At 34.9% G+C, this 12,594-nt stretch overlaps 1 protein-coding gene across 1 annotated transcript in view; it reads left to right on the plus strand.

Annotated features, from left to right (window-relative positions):
* Positions 1–2,012: 2,012 nt before the first annotated feature.
* Positions 2,013–12,594, plus strand: part of LOC129227575 (beta-1,4-galactosyltransferase galt-1-like) — a 43,022-nt gene continuing 32,440 nt past the window's right edge. Inside the window, exon 1 of the mRNA XM_054862158.1 lies at positions 2,013–2,080. The gene's annotated coding sequence lies outside the window, so the exon portion shown is untranslated. The remainder of the gene's footprint in view (positions 2,081–12,594) is intronic.

Below are 12,594 nucleotides of genomic sequence, written 5' to 3' on the forward strand. Positions count from 1 at the left end.
ACAATTATGCGTTTTTTCTTGCTGAACATACAAATCTTATTGTAGGAGATTTTCAAAGTAATGGACTGGTCAGTTTCCCACCAAAATAAAGTCCGAGCAGTTCCGTGAAAAACTAGCGCAAAGACTTATTGATCGAGCTTTGGCTAGCATTAAATTTATTTAGTTTTTCCATTTCCACTGGGGAATGCCGATAAAAATTAATTTGCGTTTCTGATTTTTTTAAAAATTGTTTTTAGTTGATTCTCTGCGGCGGTGGCAAACAAAAGTATCCTATTGAGTTTCCGCATCATTGACAAATTTTGCTTTTTATTTGAATTAGGCTTTGGTTTATATCGTTTAACATTAAACGACATTCAATACATTTTTCCACAATCTCTTGTCTTAGAAATAGTTTTCAAATGTTTGCCATAAAGCAATAGAATCTAAAAGTTTACATAAAAGTTTAAATAATTATAAACAATTATCTGTGCTTAGGAGTGGAGTCAGAAAATTACATGTATCAGATAAGGTTAGTTTCCGAAGTTTGTTGTCCTGTATGAGTCCGATTTCTATACATGTGGTTCAGAAAAAGTAGATAGCAGTATCGAAGAAACTTTGTCGAACCACATGAGAGACTCAAACATACCGAAGCTAATGAACGGAAAATCTTACAGCGTTGATCTTCTTGATGGAATGGCAGAGTTACACTCAATGAAGAAATCAGAGTGTATGATTTAGCTGCAGTAATCATAAGATCAAGGAAATTATTTTGAATTATAATGAAACACACTTAATGTTTGACACATACATCGAAAACCTGCTAAAATCTGCCATGCAGAAAAAAAGAATGAGTACTTTAACACCCACTGAGTTTAAAACAACCGACTGTACTATTATTAAAAATGTACAGATGAAGACCGTGATAAAAACAAAGGACAACTCGACAGGTTATCTGGCGGATAAAGCTTTTACATACGCAAGCAGCATTGAAAAAAACCTAACCGTTAGCTGGAGAAATGAAACTAAATCATCATTAAAAGGTGATGTGAGTCACTGCACAGTAAAGCAGTCATGAAGAGGCTAGGTGTTGGTGTTAAAATAGTATTGCACTGTCTTCATGCTTCTAGAGAAAGAGCAACCAGTACGCATATATATATATATATATATATATATATATATATATATATATATATATATATATATATATATATATATATATATATATATATATATATATATATATATATATATATATATATATATATATATATATATATATATATATATATATATATATATATATATATATATATATATATATATATATATATATATATATATATATATATATATTGTTCTGGTTTAAATAATTTCACTGTCCATGCACATTTTTGGTCGGTGTAGTTAACAACCGAAGAAAGATAGATCTCACCAGCATTATGACCGCATTTGGACCAGATAAAACAAGAAGAATATTAGGACTCCATGCTCTATCAGGAAGTAATATACCAGGCTCGCTTGCTAAGAAGGGAAAACATTCTTTTTGGAAAATTTATAGGATGGCTGACAAATACTCTTTTGATGCTTTGAGTCATCAGGGGTCAACTTTAGAATTCAGTGCAAATGATAAAATTGTTATTGATGGATTTCTTTGTTCTGTGTATGTGCCGCTGACAAAGATTTCTGATTTTGGAAAATTTCGTTGGTTCGTGCTTTCCAAGCAGGAGACTCAAAATGAAAACTTGCCTCCTACAAGAGCATCTTTGTCCCCGTACATTTTAAAAGCGCATTATTAATTATTGGAGTGGCGTCTTGGTGTGTGACTAGCACTACCCGAATTTACCATCACCGTCAGACTTCGGATGGGAAAAGAAAGACAACTTCTATGTTCCAATTACATGTACACTTCCTTGTGCACCTGAGTCTATCTTGAAAGTAGTTCGATGCAGCTGCGTAAAGGGAAAATGCATTATTTCATGCAAATGCAAATCTCAAAATATTTCTTGATCTTAACTTTGCGTGCGTGGAGGTGATGAGGACTTATTACGGAAATCATAGCCTACAAAGCGATATTGATGACACTTCAGATGAGGAACTTTAAGTAAGAACTGTTTGTCTACCTTTAAATCTATATTTTTGAATTAAGTTCAGAGTTTAGATTGTGAAATTAATTATTCATTTCTTAGAGTACGCAAAATGTAAATAATAAACTTATCATTATATCTGATATTAAGTAACGGAAATAGTAATTTTTTTCTGCATTGAAATAAAAAAGCTTCTTATAACCCCGAAACACGCGTATGCAGATAATTTTACAGGTTTTTTTTTGAATACTAAACTTGATTTTATCATACAAGCTTTCATAAATATTTTATAACTGCTGTTGATTTCTAAAAAAGTTCATAAACTCTGTATCAAGAATTTAAAAAAAAAAAAAACTAATTTTAAATTAACAATTTGTTTTTAAATTTGAAATATAATAGTATCAAATATTAAATGTATAAGATAAGTAGAAAAAATGTCATAATATGCCTTAAAAATGAATCAAAACCGAAAATTTTCATCAATATCTAGTACACCCGCCATCTTGGATTAATGACGTCACACAGGCCGTCTGACGCAAAATCAAGCAAAACACCCGGTGAGGCATACATTATATAGGCTATAAGGAATGTATTAGAACTGGTCTCACAATTTCCTCACGGAATTTCACACGGAGAGTCTTTTTCTTTAAGTATGCAACTGGACTACAAGTTGCACGAACGCAGACTTTTCACTGTTGTGAAAAATATATTTAGCTACTAGTTTAAAGATTGAATGAAAGATTTTATTAAATGTACCGTTTTATGCCTAATACTTGCTCTCCGGTATACTGGGATTTATCTCCTAGTATACTAGGACGACTCTCTTGTATACACTCCTCCATCGAGAGGTAGTGTATTGCGATTCTGGCCCGCTTCTCCTTGTTTATACTCATGATTTTGTAAATATAGTACTTATTTTAATCCTGACTTGTTTCGTTTTCCATTCATCTCATATTTACTCCAGGTTCATTCGATTATCTTCTTCAGGCTTACTCGTTCATATTTTATTCCATTTCACACATGCTACACACACATGATGTTCATTTTTTAAATATTGTAAATCTCCATGTTCATTCGTCTATCTTACTCTAGACTTACTCGTTCATATTTTATTCCATTTCACACTTGCTTCTCACACATGCTGTACACATTGTAAATAGAGTGGCCCTGAAACGACTCCTTTATTCCCCCTCCACAGCCCCCCTTCCACCTTGCCTAATGTCAATTCCTTCATGTCAATACTTCACACCAGGTAAAAGAGCTTCGCTCTGGCCTAGAAAATCACATATCTGTATCTGATCGATATATGGTCTGTACAAATTGGCTAAACTCCCAGTGTGAGCGAATACTCTGTAAGTCAGGAAGTGCAGGCAAGTGAACTGTTTGGGTTTTGCATTCCCGCATGAGTCATGCTTGCTTAATGCTTCAGGAGTCTTTCATGGAATCTTAAAAACGTTTTTGCCGCTTACACTGAACCTACTTAATTTTCTAGAAAGTTCCCGAGACTTGACTGGCTTCAACAGGGGTGATTTCTCAATTCTTCAGAAAGGTTACTGGTTCTCCCAAGATATGTTACTGTTAGGAATTGAGCACATCAGCTGCCTATTATTTTCCCGGAACGTTTCCGAATCACTTTTACAGTGCACTAGAAACCTAGTGAGACCAAGAGAGCCCTTCCACACACTCGCGCCCCCTACTCTTAGAGGGGGGGGGGGCATCCATGTTTTAGATTTGTTGAAATGCGAACCCCTCATCTTTATACGACTTACAGGGTGTCCTGAAATAGACTGACTGTTTTCAAAAATTTACAAAAGGAAAACGGTTAATGATTTAAAAAAAAAAAAAAAAAAATCCTGCAGAAAACACAAATAGTAGACTGTAAGTTTTTTCTTCCCAGAGTCTCTTCTGTGGTGTTGCTAGACTTCTCTGCCAACAATGAAACCTTTACAAGACTTGTAAATAAAGACTTTTAAAATTTAGTTTAAAATCGTTATAACTCCAGTTCCATACAACTTGGAAGTCCCAAACAAATTTCATCAAGCACAGAAAAATTTGTTTTTTCGATTGGATTATTTTAAACGTGCGAGTAAGTTTTCACTGCTAAAGTTGCAAAAGAATGCAAATTTTCGTGTTTTTAAAGCAATATCTTTGGTAGTTAAAGTTTCATAAATATGAGACCTAGATAAAAACACCCTTGATGAATTGAACAATAAAAGAATGAACAAAATCGGTTGATATTTTAGGATCTACGACGCCACAGCTACACACACATATACACAAATTCCGCTCAAATATTTGCCGAAATTTCCTTTTAATTATCCTTGAATCGATCTTGACCAGTTTTATTTCGGGATGTATTTGTGTATTTATGTAGGGGAGAGTTAGGATGAGAAGGATAACTTCCAATACACTATAAAAACGGTTCAGAAATGTTCCTGTAAAATGATGGGAAGCTGATGTGCCCAATTTCTGCCAGTAACATGCCTTGCAAAAGGAGACGTTGTAAAGGGTACCCCAGGAACATTTTCCGCTAAAATTCAGTAACCTTCCTGAAATTATCCTGGAAGCCTCCTGAAAAAAATCAGAAATCTTAGAAGCCAGTCGTGTCGCTGAATCTTAAGAGTAAACTTGGCTAGGTGTCATTTAATATATTGGCATCTTCCTGCTTAATTTAGATAGTTCCATAAACAGTATTGCCAAAGCTATGCCAAAATTGCAAGTAAGTAACATGAATTTCACTTGCTTGCAATTCTCTCAAGGCAACGTTGTCCATACTTATTCGCTTCCTTACAGAACTTAATCATCATAGACAGACTTTAATCGAGCTGAAGCCGATACACTTTATAAATACGCTCAGTTAATCTTTTAACTGGGAGCTAAAAATATTTTTTTCATAACAGTGAGAATTTGCAATTGTAGCAATTCACGAAAATTTTTGACTATGATACTTGATTTTTACAGGAAGTGGATAAAAATCATTAAAATCCCGAAACGTTATACGGAATACAGTAACGTTTTGGAATTTTTCTACAGTGCAGCTGCTCTGCTTTTGCTCCAAAGTGGCGTTTAACTCAACATCTCTTCGGTCATTTTTACGCCGTGGTAACCAGCAACTGTACTAACATCTTTGCAAATACTTGAACCAAGGCGAGATACCGAGCTCTATTAGGACGTAGTTTACGCATAAGGGCCTGTCTTCCGCAGAGGTTCTAGCTACACTATTCGGAGTCTGCATTTTATCCGTGAGTTAGTATTTTCCGTAAAACTAAAAGAACCGTAAGACGGAACATTAAACATAGAGACAGAGAATATTTTCAAACTGGTAGCTAAGAAATTTTCACTACAGTGAAAAGTTAGCACTCATGAAATTTGTAGCGATTCAGCAAAGATACTTGCTTTTCACAGAAGGTTGGTGGAAACCAGTGAAAACTTGGAACAACTAACGGAGATTATTTATGACGTTTTGGAATTTTTTAACCAGGGGTGATTGTGAGTTCATCGAAAAATACCTGAAAGTTTCAAAGCGAGAACGGGGGGGGGGGGGGTAATCTTTGGCCCCTATTACTTAAGTGCACCTTTGTCATAGTTTTAAATAGTTCTGAGTCAAAATTTTGTGTGTACATTTAATTAAATTTTTAATGGATCACAAAGTTACTTTTGAGCTGGTGTTATACAAATTATCTTCACATTTGTCCATTTTAAGGGATAGGTGTCCATCTTAAGGCTCTTGCAGGTATATTTGATGAGTATTATATAATAAAAAAAATTGCGCAGGTGGGAGATAAAAGCATAACGAAAAAAAAACATAATTCCGGTATTTTCGGACATGAAAATACCGGAATACTTCCGAAAATACCGGAAATTCGGTAAAATACCGGAACACAATCACCCCTGTTAACAGGATATGTATTTGGATCAAGAACGGCACTGCTCCGATGCGCAACAATTATTTACAAATAGATTGCAGTAGTGTATTTTATAAAAAAGTCATTGAAATTAATTTCATAGAATCGAATTCTAACTTATTAAATAGGAAGACAAAATCTTTAAAAAATAATTTTTTAAACAGTTTTTTTTTTTGGGGGGGGGGGGCGGTAATCACGAATTGTTTATTACCCTCAATTGACTAAATTTGATGTTGCTCGGATTTTTCTGATTGCCATGAAACGGTTGTTCAAAAATCTATTTAGAGAGCGACATTTTTGTTACCATAGCTACAAATCGTCTGTGGTTTGATTTTATTCAAATTTTTTTCCTGGACTTAACTCAAGCAGGCATAAACACTATAAAAAAAATTTTTTATGTGTAAAATAACGTTTTTTTCAGAAAAAAACACCATATCGATGAACTTAAACAGTAAAACTTCATCTAAATGAAAAATTTACTGATTACTAACTGCCACAATCTAAGATTGATAAGAAATAAAAATGCATAGCGTTATACACTGTATATAATCTTTATGATAAGTGTATTGGTGAATATCGGCCATAAAATAATCTTTATCTTTATTACCGCATCCTAATCACCATTTATGCCTCTTATTACCTATTCTAGAAAATCACCAGTCATAATATGACGGCTGAAAAGTTCTTGGCCATTTTAGAAACAAGAAACCCTGCGACTACTATCTCAGTTCGTGATTACGAAAAACATAATTTGAATTCAAGATGTCGAAATTTAAATGATTTTTGCATTCACGAATTGCTTATTGTTCTTCTCACTTGACCGTAGGCGTCCGTCCGTCCTTTGATTTTTGGAAGAACTCCACCTCTGCTCTGTCCCCTCCCAATACTGCTCCTCCAGCAAGCTCCGTATTCAGGTTGCATAGATAGCCTACACACACACACACATGCCTACATACACACCAGACACGCCTACACACACACACACGCCTACATACACATATACACGCCCACACACACACATGCCTACATGCACATATACACGCCTACACACACACACACACACACATTCGTGATCGCGAAAAACAATTTGAATTCAAGATGTCAAAATTCAAATGATTTTTTTTTTTTTTTTTGTAATTCCTAAAAACTTTTAAATATAGAACTGTTTCCTTCGTGTACAGATGCCTTCAGTTCATGAGTGGATTTTTTTGTTATCCCACACAGAGAGCACAGAATAAATTTTAGGGCTACAAATGAATTGCCCCATCCCATCGAGGAACTCATCAATCATTTTTGTGTCTACTTTCGCAAGGTGCACATTATTCTTGGTCTATACATTATTTCCCGATCAAGTTAAATCGTCCGAAAAATCCGCGAGGCAGCCTGATGCTTTCAAGGAATTGGATCCCCGTGATTGAAGTACGCTGAAATATGAATCTGGGCATTCATCCTTTGCACCAGACAAGACAAATGTATCTGCAGTCACTGCCACCTTTATATCACAGATAAATTAATAGCAATAAAATGTTTCTGAAGTAAGATGAAAATATTGTTTTTCAAATGGAATGATTTTTAGTTTTACTCTAGATTAGGGGCGCAGAACAGAGAAAGAGGGAGTGGGTTAACTTCACAGGGTCCTTGATAGTTTTAACTGATGTTGCCAATCTTCGACGGTAGTTTTTGGGCAGTAACCAGACTTTTATTTGGGGGAGGGTTTTACCAAACACATTTCTGGTGAAATCTATATAAGTTCAATAAAATTGTATTTCATTCGTATGTTCTATTGATTTTGGTTACAAAAGGTTGTTTAAATGACGGGCGCTGCTTACATAGGTAAATGTAAAAGATCTGCTAAACACTGTAAACTATTTGTGTAAAGTTACCAGTATTAATAGGTATACGTTACACGAATGCTGGAGTGTGTAGTATCATTGTTTTAAAAACTCAAATTGTTGGAAGAACGTTGCACTACGGTTTCCGCCATTGAGAATAGATGAAATGGAGGGAGTGAACACTTTCATTCGTGAAACAAAGATACCAAGTCACATCATAGATTTTAAAGCGTAGCATTGGAGGAAATCAGGTTTCTTTCGTTGGTTTCATGCAAAACGTGTCAACCATTCGTCGTTAAGTCATATGACTTGCCTGCTATTCTTGCCAAGCTACGGAAACCAGAAACGTATTCGCTCCCTGCGGAAACTCAATTGGTCAGGATTTTTCACAATCGCATTGATGTCAATGCACTTTATAAATACGCTCAATCAATCTTAAAACTGGTAGCTAAAAATTATCTTTCGCAGCAGTTGGAAATCTGTATTCTTGTAACTTGTAGCAATCATATGCGTCTCGTACGGGGAACGCGGGGTGCAACTGCCCCTTCACTTCCAAAAGTAACTTTCCCCTCACTTTTCAGAGTTACAAGTTAACGATTGATTGAAAAATGCTTTCTTACTCGATGAATTGATTTGTTTCACGAAAATAAAAGATCAAAATTCCAAATAAATGGGCTTTTCTCGAGTTATTTCTTAAGAATGGTACTTTAAATTAAAAGATGATAATTTACGGTATAGGCCCTAGGGACTCTATTCTACGAGGGTCACCCGTTCTGAATTTTGAGTCCATATTCCACATTTTTTTAGAAGTCATTTAATCATTCATGTTAAAATTAAAAATTGTGCCCTAATTTTACAGAAAAAAAAGTTTTAGGGGTCACGCCCCCTTCCTCCTCACATCTTCCCTTGACCTCTACTTTTTTTGTGCACCAGCCGTCTATGGTAGCAATTTAAGAAACTTTTTTAACAAAAATACTTGATTTCCACAGGAAACAGATGAAAACCTGTGAAATTCCGAAACGTTCCACGGAAATAATCAGTGACGTTTCGGATTTTTTTTTTACACTGGAGTTTGCTAGTTCAGCTCCTGTGCTTCGTTTTTTTTATGGGGGAGGGGGTGCAGAGTTTTAGACAAGTTACTTAAGAGTTAATGTTCTTTAGGATGCATGGCTTGCACACTTATTTTGTTGGAAAATAAACCGTGGCCATAAGTATCGTTTACAAACTCGTTTACAAATTCGTGATCTCCAAGCCCAGTAGGATTATTCTCAGTTATTGAATTGAGGGTCAGCCTGGAATTTCTGATAAAATTAGAAGTCCTTATAACTCCTGTTCTAATTAAGGGGTTACAATGCCTCAAAAATGATCAAACGATCAAAATAAATAAATAAATAAATAAATAAAATAAAATTTGTTTTATTTTAGACACTAAAACTTAGTCCGAACGCCGGGAAAAAGTTTCATCACTTTAGTTCAATTATTTAAATAGTTATGAGTGGTTTTAGGTCATGCTCGCTTTGTGCCCTTTAATGCAAAAGAACAACTTTAAATTGCTTTTCTCGGTGATCGTTTCTTTTTTTTTTTTTTTTTTTGTGTTTTTCATGTCATTAGAATCCCTAAAGATTTTTTTCTATTAAAGACACAGCTTTAAAAGTAATACTTTTTGCAGTCAGGATAATATATTTAACAAAACTGTGCATTAGATAAGCATTTTATAATTTACTCATATGTTTAAAGCATGTTATACCTTTCTAAACAAAAATTAAAAATTAAAAAAAAAACGATTTTTACATAATTAATCACAGAACATTTCTAATACATATATAAGCAAATGACTAGAGGTGATTCTGTTATCTCTTATCAAAAAACGTTTTTTTAAATAAGTGCAAAAACAAAAAAAGTCTTAGGAATTTAAAACATTGAAATTTTTCAAAATTTTAATTTTCAGAAAATGTGGGAACTTTTTAAAATTTTAAAAATAAGTTATCGATTGCAGAATATAAGTGTGCATGTTATGATTTCAAAAAAAAAAAAAAAAAAAAAAAATTACTAAAATTAAAAAAAAAATTGTTTTGAAGGTACTGTGCCTCATTAACTTTAAAACTTGGAACAGACTGGTGCAATCAAATAGATTAATCATTTCCGACATAGTGCACTCAATAGCAAATGTTTGTCTGTGCCAATTAGCGCACAGTGAAAGGAATAGAGGAAAGGATGTATTTATTTTCTGGACGAACACGTGCTCATGGTGTCGGAGAACAGCAATTAAATCAGCCTCACTGCCACAGAGAAAAGTATTCCAACGCGAAATCATGTCGCAACAGTTGTGGGCTCTAGAAAATGTCCGATTTGGGGAGTTTGTTTGACAGCCGGGGGAGGGGGCGAAGCTATATTAGAAAAACATTTTTGTTTCTCAACACTGTGAAAAAATTCCGAACCGTCACTGATTACATTCGGGTAACGTTTCGGGATTGCAAGGGTTTACACCAGTTTTCTGTGAAAAACAAGTTTTGCCGAGAAAAAGTTTCCTGAATCGCATCAAGTTCGGGAAAATGCCGATTTTTTTACTGTTGTAAAAACATTTTTAGCTATTAGGTGTTTGAATATATTTATCTTCTTTATTAGGCTTTTCTCTTTCATTTTCGTTACGGCCCGTCTCAGATGCATATAAGCTACTCGTATTCCTGAACTTCGACGAACTTGCTGGAAGTTTTCAATTACTGAGACCCTTTGTAATTTTCCCAATCGTCGGCAAGTGTTTTGACGCCAAAGACTATGTGCAAATGTTTTACGGCTTTGTCGATGCATAAAAGGCGATCATTTTCAGAAACTCACCAACTGAATCCCAGTGAATTCTTTAAATTTTGCGTGAATTTAGACAAAAAGAGAATTTTTTTTTTTTTTTTGTCTATTTTACATTTAGAGCTAGGTTCAGAGTTAGCTAGATCATTAGCTAACCCTGAACGAGAACATTGATCTAGATTAGCAAATGGACAGCAGAGTTTGAATAAGTATTCTTTTTCTATTTATCTTTTTCTTTAACTTTAAAAAGAGCTGTTATCGATTTTTAAGTAACAAAACTTGAAATTCATTAAAGGAAAGTATGAAAGTTTCGTGGAACCCTTGAGGCATTTTCATGCAACCTTGGGGTTCCGCGGAACACAGTTTAAGAAACGTTATTCTAAAGAGTGCAGAAAGATAATTTTATATAAATTGCGCTGTGTATTTGAATTCTGTGTAAATTACGTTTTTTTTACTGGGGAGAGGGATTTTCCTTTTCTATTTGCAGAGCGGATTTTAATTTAAAACATTTTTCCTGGGTGGAGCGGAATAATCAATTTTATATGAATTACGTCGCGTATTTGAGTTTAATTCTTTTTTCTACCGGATACAGGACTTTCCTTTTGTTTTAGATACAAACTGTTTTTCCATAAAGTCCTCTTTCCTGAGAAAAAAAAGAGAGAGTGCGGTGTTTTTGTTTCAACTTTTTAGTTAAAAAGATCGGATCGCTAATTGATTGGAGTTCGCTTCGCTCGCTCATTGGCTGAGTTTCTGTTGCTTAGTCCCTTGACGATATTGGCGATAACCAATAGCGTTGGTGGATTATTTGACAGGTACAACTAGTATACACACACACACATATATATATGTACATATATTTAAAACTCAAGATAATCCTCCAGCGGTATAGTTCACGACTTAATGCGCCAAGCAACCACGCTGCCCTTTAGCGATTGAAGCGTTTTTTTTCCTGCAATTTAAAATGTTTCGCCAAATAAACAAAAAAGACATCAAATAGTATCTTTCAAATGTAAAAAAATTCCGGAACTCTATTGTTTATAGCCAAACTCACCTATCAACCACGCTACCGTAACCCAGCTGTTAGCGTGCGAAACAAACTCGGATTAATTAGCAATCCCATCCATGTGAATTACATTTACTGTTGCTTCGAAACTTCAAATAATCCTCCAAATGTATTGTTCAATGCTTAACGCGCCAAGCACCACGCTACCGGAACCCAGCTCTTTTGCGAGTGAAGCGGATGTTTTTTTTTTTTTTTTGAACAATCACGATTGCTTTCATTTGACTGTTTTGATGTGCCATCATTTTATTTACCCACCAGCACCCTCTGCAGCATCACCGTTCGACCGGCTCCTCACGATGCTGCTCCTCTAGCGAAAACCGTCTCGAGTTTGCTTCAATATCCTACACTTACACGCATGCATACACGCACGTACGCGCACACACAAACACATACATACACCTGCACACACATACACAAACACATACACACGCATACATACAGACACCTACACATACTCACACACCTACACACAACTACCCACACACTCATGCCTGCATACAGACACAAACACACATGCTTACACACAGACAAATACACATACCCCCGTACACACATATACACATACCCCCCCACACATAAACACACACGCCTGAATACACACACACACACACACTCGTGATTGCAAAAAACATAATTTGAATTCAAGAGGTCAAAATTGAAATTATTATTATTATTTCTTTTTGTATTCAAAAATATTTAGTCGAATAAACAAAAAAGGTATATAACTACTTTAACAGTAGCTTTCATATGTAAATAATTCAGCAAATCTATTGTTTATCGCCAACCTCGCCAAGCGACCCCACTACCGTAACCCAACCGATAAGCAAACGAAGCGAAAACCGATCGCTCAGTTTTATTAATCAGTTATTAATTTAAATCGAAACTCAGATGGCGCTCAAAAACGAGAACTTTTACACATCGGGAAATGT

Source organism: Uloborus diversus, chromosome 8 (genome assembly GCF_026930045.1).
Source record: "Uloborus diversus isolate 005 chromosome 8, Udiv.v.3.1, whole genome shotgun sequence".
NCBI classification, from domain to species: domain Eukaryota; kingdom Metazoa; phylum Arthropoda; class Arachnida; order Araneae; family Uloboridae; genus Uloborus; species Uloborus diversus.